General features: G+C 45.3%; 2 protein-coding genes across 2 annotated transcripts in view; one reads left to right on the forward strand and one right to left on the reverse strand.

Moving 5' to 3' along the window:
• The window catches only part of CDH3 (cadherin 3), a 97,776-nt gene extending 96,773 nt beyond the window's left edge, over positions 1–1,003 (reverse strand). The window contains exon 1 of the mRNA XM_058675043.1: positions 800–1,003. The gene's annotated coding sequence lies outside the window, so the exon portion shown is untranslated. The remainder of the gene's footprint in view (positions 1–799) is intronic.
• The window catches only part of SMPD3 (sphingomyelin phosphodiesterase 3), a 251,544-nt gene that overhangs the window by 49,305 nt on the left and 191,441 nt on the right, over positions 1–10,798 (forward strand). The gene's annotated exons all lie outside the window — the stretch shown is intronic.

Consider the following 10,798-nt stretch of genomic DNA (forward strand, 5'->3'; position numbering starts at 1 on the left):
CATTGATCACACATCAAGATGCATAACAGTGTACACAGAAAGAGATGGCCAGAAAAAACAAAGCCACTGTGTGAGTACATTGAAAAATTAGAAAATACAAGGAGCAAACACAATCTGTCTGAATGCCTGAGGATGGGCGCCTCGACCCAGGAGAGTGGGGTGTTTCAAAGGCTCTGACACATGCTCCAATTTGAGACCCACTTTGGGACACGAAGCCACTGGGGTGCGGTGGCTGAGCCACCTTCCAATCCCGCTTCTTGCTAATTAATGTGCGCCTTGTGAGACAGCAGTGGATGGCCCTCGACCCATGTGGGAGATGCAGGTGGAGTTCCAGATGCCCAACCCCAGGCCTAGCTGCTGGCGGCATCTAGAGAATGAACCAGAAAATCCCTCCTCCTCTCCTTGTTACTCTGCTTTCCAAATAAATAAACAAAACTTTTTGGAAAAAGTAAAAATGAACAAGGGATTCACTTAAGTGGAGAGCGACTTAAGTGAATAATACAGATTTTCAATGCAATTTCCCCACCCCATTGGATAAATCCCAATCCAAGACGTCCCGGAATGTCTAATAACAGAATCCAAGGGCAGTGCCACAGTCCTGAGAAATTAAAGTACAATTTAACTAAAACCCCACCAACTTGTGTTTGAAAAGTCAGAAGAATCTGCTGGGTTTTTCCCCCCTGGGGGAGACACATGCATTTGTTATATGTATCCAAACTCATGATCTCTCTGGTCAGAAATTATCTGAGAAAACACTGGCCGTCCGTGTTGGCCAACAGAACGGAGTCATCTGACTTACCCTTCCCGTGAATGGGCCAGCACAGGTCTTAGCCAAGGCATTCCCTCGCTAATGCCAGACATGTTCATCTGCATGGACACATGACGGTGCCCATGATGTGGCTGCTGCTGGAGTAGCTCTGTGGCTCCCACAAGCCCAGGAGTTCCTAGGTGTCCTTCTGCACGCTGAGGTCACATCTGCTGCTCACACATGCGGTGACAGACATGTCTGTTGTAAAGAAGAACATATGTGGTATGAAGACAAAAATTCCCTACCCCATGTGTCTGAGCAACAAGTTCTAGGAGCCAGGGCATATGCAGCATCCAGCTCCTGCAAAGTCGAAGTATGAGGAGTCCCACAGGCCCCCCTGAGATGACAGCCCACACCAAGGCTGTTCTTGTCCCAGGCAAACTTCCCTGCACAGCAGTGCTTGTGGCAGGCTTGCACAGCCCAACTGGCTTGCTGCATCCTTGAATCAGAGGAGCCCCTCTCTCCAATCCCACTCCAGAACTGGATCACTAAATCTCCTGCCTTCCCTCTCCTAGTGCTGTTTGGTGCTGCTACTGTTTATTTCTGAACTAACCTGTAAAGTCTGTTTTTTTTTTTTTTTTTTTGTCATGTGGCCAGTGAAATCTCTGTTCATGTGGCTAGTGGCCAACTAAGGACTAGAGATTTCCTTCAGTGCTTAAAGCCATTAAGTCTCCCAGGCTTCGCCAAAAGGCAAGGGACTCCAATTTGTCTTGAAGCCATGCCAAAGCTCAGAGTTGACAACTCTACCTTGGTCTTCACTTCCTACTTGCACAGAATCTCAAGTCTAGCCGGAAATAAGATCTTATGGCCTGTCTGGGTTTTTCTTGAATACATACACAGCCCTGGGAATGCCACACAGCCCAATGTACATGAACAGCTTTCTAGGTTCCCAGAAATATGCTGGAGTTTTCCCAAGCATCCTACAGGCCTATCATTGTCCAGCTTTTCCTCTTAAGCTCTTGGGTTAGCTTGCTGTTTGCACAGACTGTTACCCTCTGCCTTGAGTAACCACGTTAAACTCATCCTGATAAATTTCGACGGACACTGCTGGGGGAAAGGGCAAGCTCTGGGGCAAGCTCGAGAAGCCAGATTAAGATAAACTTTGTTGGTAGAGTCTTACAGGAAAGCACCCTTGATGAATAATTCTCTGGAATTGGGCCCCTTCTCATGGCTGCCAGACTTTGGGTTTTCAAGGCTCCTGAGGGGCTGAGAAGGGAATGGCAAGGGCCCCATGCTAAAATGTCACAAAGATCACTGTTCTCACTGAAACTGCTTCAGGACAGATTATTTTGCAGAATTCCAAGAGTGATTCTGAGTTTCCACCAGTATGTTCACTGTTTTTTTTTTTTTATGGAACACAGAATTTTGGGGTCCTAACTCTGCCAGCCTTATGACATCACTCACATTTCTTTCTTCAGGTTCATCCCTACTCCTAGGCTGTATGCTAGTTGGTATCTGGGGTGTTTACCACAGTTCTTGCTTTATGGGATGGGCACTGTGGGTGTTTTGAACTCCAACTTTTGTCTCTCCAAGCCCCTCAATGTGGAAAGCTCTTCCTGCTTAGTTTGTTGTTGTTGTTGTTAAGATTTGGTCGTTTTTGTTGAAAAGTCAGATCAGATTTATAGAGAGGAGAGAAGAGAGAAAGATCTTCCATCCACTGGTTCACTCCACAAATGACCTAAGTGGCTGGAGCCAAGCTGATTCAAAGCCTGGAACCTGGAGCTTATTCCGGGTCTCCCATGTGGTTACAGGGTCCCAAGGCCTTGGCATCCTCTACTGCTTTCCCAGGTACCAATCAGGATGCGGATCAGGAAGTGGAGCAGCTAGGACATGAACCAGCGCTTATTTAGGATCCCAGTGCTTGCAAGATAAGATTTAGCCAGCTGAGCCATCCTGCTAAGCCCTTGTTACTGTTTATCTACTAAGCTGTCAAGCCTCCAGGCTTATCCCAGTAGGCCAGAACCACCTGCTGTTCCTTTAATGGAGGTAAACAGAGTGTCAGATTTGCCTCAGAGTTTACTTCTCTTTAGCAAGCTGGCACCTCAATTCCTAGCTGCCTTGGCAGTTCTCCAACGGCATCTCTCCTTCTCAATTCTCCAAAGCCTTTTCTCTCTCACACCGGATTTTTCATCTCTTCTATTTCTAGTAGAAATGTTAACTTACTAAAATTAGTCTCTCATTGCCAGAAATGGGAGTACTGTTGTCTTGAATCCTATCTCTGTGTTTGTACTTATATTTAATTTCATTTAAATTTAACTTGAAAGTAAAAAAGAGAGAAATCGTCCATCCACTGGTTCACTCCCTAAATGTCTGCAACAATCAGCAGTGCACCAGGCCAGGCAAGAGCCTGGAACGAAACCTGGGTCTCCCATGTGAGTGGCACGGGTTTAACAACTTTAGCCATTACATGCTGCCGCCCTGGGTGGACATCAGCGGAAAATTGGATAGGAAACGGGAGAACCGAAACTCAAGTCAGGTACTCAAGGGACATAGGCGTCCCAGGAGAGGTAAGCCCTTTTCACCACAGACACCTGACTCTACTTCTCAAGACCTACGTAAATAGTATTGCTGTTTTATAATCAGATTTATCCATATCTTATACTTTCTTTGGCTTATACTTTGCTTTTATCTGAAACACAGTCTTCCAAGATCTGTTCATGATAAAATTCCTAGCTGCACTTCTACAAAAGGGATTTATCATACTCTTACTTCTGACAGACTTTCTCTTTGTCTAGCCTGGCAGATAGTCTGAGTGGAACTGAATTCATTCCTCATTCATATCTCCTCATTGTTAGTGGGATATCAGCCTTTGTTGCTTTAAACACATTTTAAAAATGACTTTAAATATTTTATCTGCCTCTGAGTTTCTACTGTTTTATTATATCTTGTTTTAGATTTATTTTACTTAGAGAACCATTTGACTTCTTGGATCTATGTTGGCACGTCTCCCATCAATTCGGGGAACTCTCAGTCATTAACTTTCTAAGAATTTCATATAGCTTTTGGGATGGGGCGATGGCTCAACTAGCTAATCCTCCATCTCCAAGCACCAAATCCCATATGGACATGTTTGTGTCCAGGCTGTTCCATTTCCCTTCCAGCTCCCTCTGTGGCCTGCAAAAGCCATGCAGCTTTTAGTTTTCCTTCTGGGAAAGCAGAAATGTATGTTGGGCCTTCTCACTCAATGGTTTTAACGTGTTTTGTCACCCATACTTTTCCATGTTACTGTTTCTGCTCACTAGTTTTTAGACATACTTTTCTCACTCATATTCTAATCCATTAACTTTCCATCTTTATTTTGCTGTTAAACCTAGTTGAGGTACTCAAGACTACCTTAAAAATACCCTATTTGGCTGTTTTGTCAAATACGCTCTTTTCAACGCTTTCTGGTGTTTGTAGATATTTTTACTGCTTGCCTTCATCGTTTAACTATTGCACAAACTGCTATTTTGTATCTTCTCTTAAAATGCCTTCATCTGAAGTGTATCTCCATTTTGCTGCCTGGTATTCCTGCATCATGTGTTTCCTTACATTTCTGGTTATGTTTCTGTGTTTGCTGGAAGTTTTCTCAAAATAATAATAATAATAATATTGTGCAGTAATATTTCTTCCTAATTTGCTCCCACCACACCGGAGGGCCCACTACCACGGGGAACAATTTAACAGGGCTCCTTCACGTCCCAGGGGACCTCAGGGTGGCCGGCTTGTCTGCGCCAGGGGCTGTTTTGCTCCAGTCTCCCTTGAGGGTGTCTTCACCCAGGAGCTCACTTCCGCCTTGGAGTTACCAGGTCCAGGACAGGTCTCAGTGCTGGGATGAGGCACGGTCCCTTGTTCTCTTAGAGTTTTGAGCCCTAACTCTGCGCTCTCCTTAGTGCTTTAGTGACTTGAGGAATGCTTTCTCTTAACACCTAAGTCTGTGTTATTTTCTGGAAAAACTCGGTCCCCCACACCGACTGCGATTATTACCCCCATGACGACTCACAGAGGACCCTGGCAGTACCAAGGAAAAAGGGAGGTGGGTTTTCAAAAGTGGAAGCGTGGCGCCCTGGAGTTTCTCTGCTTACCCAGACAATGTCACATTCAATTTAGCGCATTTTTGTCCGGAGGTCACCTGATAGCTCACAGCCGAATCCCGCCGAAGGGCAAAGCGCGGGAAAAAAAAGGATGAGAGCCGGCTTGGGTGTCCTGAGGGGCTGGTGGTGGCCACCGGCGGAGGGCGACCCGGCTCCAGGGGTAGGGACCACAACCCACACCGCAGGGTTACTGTCAAACCACGGTGCCCAGCGAACACGCCACACCACAAACACGTCCGACTAGCGACCCGCCGGACGCGCGACTGACTACGTCACACACGGAAGCAGAAGCACCGCCGCTAAGGCTTTCGGGGAGTGTAGTCCCAAGTCGCGCCACCTGTCCGGGCACCCTTGGAGGCGGCGCAGCTTAGGCACGAACAAGATGCACCCTCCACTCAGCGCTCCCGAAGTGTCCGGCGGTGTCGATGGATTTTCGGACACCCCCTTCGCGGGTGCACCCACACCATCCTATTATTAATCCTAAATTGGAGGTGTCACCATCAGCAGGCCTTGCTCATTACGCCATCACATCCTTCCTTAAGCCAAGTAACAACTTAGTATACTTTTGGTTATTAAAACTTAGCCTGGGGCCCAGCGGCGTGGCCTAGCAGCTAAAGTCCTCGCCTTGAACGCGCTGGGATCCCATATGGGTGCCAGTTCTAATCCCGGCAGCTCCGCTTCCCATCCAGCTCCCTGCTTGTGGTCTGGGAAAGCAGTCGAGGATGGCCCAGAGCCTGGGGACCCTGCACCCATGTGGGAGACCTGGAAGAAGCTCCTGGCTCCTGGCTTCGGATTGGCTCAGTTCTGGCCGTTGCGGCCACTTGGAGAGTGAATCAGCGGACAGATCTTTCTCTGTCTCTTCTCTCTGTATGTCTGACTTTCCAATAGAAATAAATAAATCTAAAAAAAAAAAAAAAAATAGAACCTTGAGATAGGATGAGAACCCAAACAGAATGACTATTCAGAGGGAGAGAGAAATTCAATCACTGATTTCTAGGGACATTTCCAAGTCCATCCTAAGGAAGCAACTTGAGAGAAACAGCTATGAGAAAAGTGTGGAGATGCGTGCCCAGTGTGGACATGCCATGTCTCATAGCAGAGCAGCCTCATCCACTCAGCTTCCCACCCAGCTCCTTACTAACATGCCTCAGAAGGTAGCAGATGATGGTGGCCCAAGTACTTGGGTGTCTGTCTCTGATGCGGGTGGCCCAGGTGGAGTTCCAGGATCCTGGCTTCTGCCTGGCCCAGCCCCAACTAATGTGGCCATTTGGGAGGAGACCAGAATATGGCAGGTGTATGTGTGTCTAACTTTGCCTTTTAAATAAATTTTAAACATAAATAAAATGTTAGGAAGTCTAGGTAACTACAGCTTGGATGTCAAGTGGGGAAAAAAGTGTCAAAGGTAAGGAAGTGATCAACTGTATTAAGCAATATTGAAAAAGTCAGGCTAAAGAGCTAAAAAGGGCCATTGGATTAAGCTGCATGGAGTTTATCACTGATCTTTGACAAGCAGAAATGAACTTGAGTATAACAATGGAGTGAGAGGGCCCGGCACAATGGCTCAGTGGCTAAATCCTAGCCTTGTATGTGCTGGGATCCCATGTCGGCATGGTTTCCACACCTCTGCTGAAGGACTTCACTTTGTTAAACGCACCAGGAAAAGGAGTGGTAGGTGGGTACATAGGATATATTTGTTTAAGATGAGAAAAATTACATGTTGTTATGATGATGGAAAAGAGCCAGAGGAAAAGAAAGGAAAAGAGAAATATTCAAGAAAGAAGACAATAGTAGGATGTCATTTAAGTAACAGATCTAATCCACCAAGGGAAGGATGGATGTTGGATAAGAATGACAATGAGGAGCCTGCTGCTGTAGCCTAGCAGCTAAAGTCCTCGCCTTGCATGTGCCAGGATACCATATGGGGCTGGTTCATATCCCAGCTGCTCCACTTCCCATCCAGCTCCCTGCTTGTGACCTGGGAAAGCAGTAGAAGATGGCCCAAAGCCTTGGGTGACCCGGAAGAAGCTCCTAGCTCCTGGCTGTTGGCTTTGGATCAGCTCAGCATCGGCCATTGCGGCCACTTGGAAAATGAACCAGTGGACAGATCTTTCTCTCTGTCCTTCTTTCTCTCTGTATATCTGCTTATATCTGCTTTTCCAGTAAAAATAAATAACTCTTTTAAAATAATAAATAATTCTACTAATTTTTTTACCCTGTCAGCATCAGTGTATAAAAGTTCTGCTTTTCTTCCTTCCAGATCCCTAAATTTTATATTATTTTGATTTCAAGATTGATCAGTTTTTTTGCAAGCCGGTTTTATTGATCAATAAAGCTCCATTGGGTGTGGTCTTGTGGCACAGTAGGTTAAGTTGTCACTTGGGACATCCACCTAGAATACTGGGAGTGTCTGGGATCAAGCCCCACCTCTGCTTCCTACCGCGTGTCCTGCTCAGGCGAGCTCTGTGTGGCAGCAGGCAGTGGTCCAAGTGCTTGGGCCCCTGCCACCATGTGGGAAACACAGATGGAGTTCTGGGCTCTTGGCTTGGGCCTGGTCCTCGTCCAGTTCCAGCTGCTGTAGGCACTTGAGGGGTAAAGTAACAGATGAAGATCTTTCTCTCTAATAAACAGAAATAAAAACTTCACTCCATTACTTGCTTAGCAAGACTATGTTAAATATCGACTTTGTGCCTGGCATGGTGATAAGCTGGGAAACACAAAGGAGTAGAAAAAAACCGAAGCGGATGCTGCCTTCCTGGCCGTCTAGGGTAGGATAAAGACAGTCAAATAATCACAAACAGAAACTGTGGTGACATGAATGGTATTAACAGTAATCTATGAAAACTAGTAAGAGGGAGGCAAATTTGTTTGAAGAGAGTCAGCAAAACCTTTTCTTAAGTGGCACTTGCTCTTGAACAAATGAGCAAGAATTAACCAGTTTAGTATGTATAAAAGCTCATTGCAGTGTGAAGAACCAGGAATTACCAGCACAGATGTGCCTGACCAGTACATAAGTTTCTTGGCATCTAGAGCTGTGCTAGATGCGCTGGCAGATATGTCTGCCCCCTCGAGGTCTTCCCCAGACTGAAACTTTGCTGTCCTCAGTTTATAATTTTGAAACTATTACCACTGCCCTATTGTATCAAGCTTATTCTTATTTTTGTAGGACCCTTACATCAATCATTATACTATCCTATATATGCTTACCTCATAATCCCACTCTGGAAATTTTATCTCATTCTGGATGTTTTAAAAAAATCAATAGGAACAAAAGATCAGGTGCTGAAAAAGATAAAAATGTTTAGTGTCATTATAAAAACCAAAACAAATCCAAATAGCTCAATAGCAGGGGACTTGGTAAAGAGAGCAAGATATCATGTAGCAAGCATGGAAAACATGATTAAGTGGGTATTTTTAAAAATACAATTCAGATTATATCTACAGTGTGGCCAATGTTAAGAACACTAAGGTATGAGTTTGTTAATTTAGAGGATTTCTGGAAACTGTCAGAATAAAAAAAATTCCAAGGCCTTTTGCCTACTCTTCTCCAAGCTGAACACATCTGTTCACCCACTCACCTCAGGTAACACTAAGTTACTGGTAGCTGCTTGAAGGTAACATAGCTCTGCAGACATCAGTTACAATTTAGAAGCCTTTACAATCTGGTAGACCCGGGCCTGGCAGCGTGGCCTAGCGGCTAAAGTCCTCACCTTGAAAGCCCCGGGATCCCATATGGGCGCCGGTTCTCATCCTGGCAGCTCCACTTCCCATCCAGCTCCCTGCTTGTGGCCTGGGAAAGCAGTTGAGGACGGCCCAATGCATTGGGACCCTGCACCCGCGTGGGAGACCTGGAAGAGGTTCCAGGTTCCCGGCTTCGGATCAGCGCGCACCAGCCCGTTGCGGCTCACTTGGGGAGTGAAACATCGGATGGAAGATCTTCCTCTCTGTCTCTCCTCCTCTCTGTATATTTGGCTGTAATAAAATGAATAAATAAAAAACTGAATTGTGATTTGGTTTAAAAAAAAAAATCTGGCGAGACCCAGGTACAAAAACTTGGGCAAATCAATTTACCTCTCTAGGTACTCCTTTCCTCCACTGTCAAACATGGACATAATATACACATTAGGCTTCTTTAATACAAGCAACAACAACAACAAATCAGCTTAAGCAGAAAGGATGAATCATTGGCCTGATGACTAGTAACAGTTTCAAAAATCTGAGGCTCAAGGATCTCAGGGCATAGGAACAAAAACGACCCATCTGCCTCATCCTCTCCTACTACAGGAGACCCCATCTTCCTTCAGTTTTCCTTCAGGTGAATCTAAAATAAAGCCATTTCACTGTCATCTCTACTTTTAAAAAACTCTGGCAAAGGACCCTAACTGGTCCAGCTACTTATCCCCAGGGTTATCCTATGGTCAGCATGGCAGAGATTGTTACAAGAAACTGTGGTGGATTGGGGGTGGAAAACCAGGCAAGGACAGGAACTACTGCAACATTTTGTTCAAGTGTAAGGAAATGACCTGTGAAATAAATAGTAGAATGTCTTTCAGTTAGTAAGCACCCACCAAATGGTAGCTATTAACTCATAGAGCTGTAAGGAATTTAGCAGTTAATCCATTCTTTTCTGAAAAAAAAAATTGCTTCTTTACTTCGACAACAGAGAGATAATCTTCATTTGCTATGTACTGTAAAACGGCTTCATAGCCACTTTTGGGACAGGGCAGACAGGAAGCTCATCCTGGTCTCCCATGTGGTTGGTAGGGGTCTAAAGCTCTAAGCCCATCTTCTATTATTTTCCCAGATGCAAGCAGCTTAATGGGAAGCAGAGCAGTTGGAACTCCAATTGGCACTGGTTTGGGATGCCAGAATTGCAGGCAGTGGCTTATTTGCTGCACCACAATGCCAGCCCCATCCCTCCTTGATGTACCATTCTCTAATCTTGATCATGTTCTAAAAACTGAAAAAGGCAAACTCATGTTCAACTCAAAGCTCATTTATGGGCCTGGCGCAGTGGCCTAGCGACTGAAAGTCCTTGCCTTGAATGCGCTGGGATCCCATATGGGCCTGATTCTGATCCCAGCAGCGCTGCTTCCCATCAAGTTTCCTGCTTGGGACCTGGAAAGGCAGTCAAGGATGGCCCAAAGCCTTGGGAGTTTGCACCCACATGAGAGACCCAGAAGAGCTCCTGGCTTTTGGCTTTGGATTGGCTCAGCTCTGGCCGTTGTGGCCACTTGGAGAGTAAATCATTGGACAGAGGATCTTCCTCTCTGTCTCTCCTGCTCTCTATATATTTGACTTTGCAATTTAAAATAAAGAAAGCTTTTTTTTTTTTTAAAAAACTCATTTATTTGGATAATTCAATGATGTTAGATGGATGTTATTTTGTATAGCCATGAAAGGCCGGGACTTCATAAGCACATGGTGTGAGGTGGCGTGAGGAGAGCCCTCATTCAATTAACCACATAGAGTTTCTCCTTATCGCTAAAGACGTGGTGAGATTCACAGTAGTGGTTGGATTCAGGCCAGGTTCCACACATGAACCAGGGGTACTCTTTGAATCTTTTGGAACTAATTTTTGAAAAAATAAATTTTTATAACAAGATCACCATTTGTGTACAATTCTCACCATTCCTGCAAGTAAGCTACTCTAGAGATCCCCAACCAATCAGCAGCAATAGAAATTCCTGACAGGCTTCCTAGTTAATCAGTAGGGAAGGGTCTGGATGGACTCACCCGTTGTCAAGCTGTGTATTAGCCAATGTCAGCATGGTCTTGACATTTTGTGTGCTAAGTATTGAGTACCAGAAACAATTTTGGGGGAAATGGCTGACAACTTGGGAAGACATCTTGCTTCACAGGTGACAGAATTATTGAGTTGTACAGTTTATTTCAGCTCCTAGACACATTCTCCTCTGCA

The sequence above is a fragment of the Ochotona princeps genome, chromosome 16 (genome assembly GCF_030435755.1).
Source record: "Ochotona princeps isolate mOchPri1 chromosome 16, mOchPri1.hap1, whole genome shotgun sequence".
Taxonomy (NCBI): domain Eukaryota; kingdom Metazoa; phylum Chordata; class Mammalia; order Lagomorpha; family Ochotonidae; genus Ochotona; species Ochotona princeps.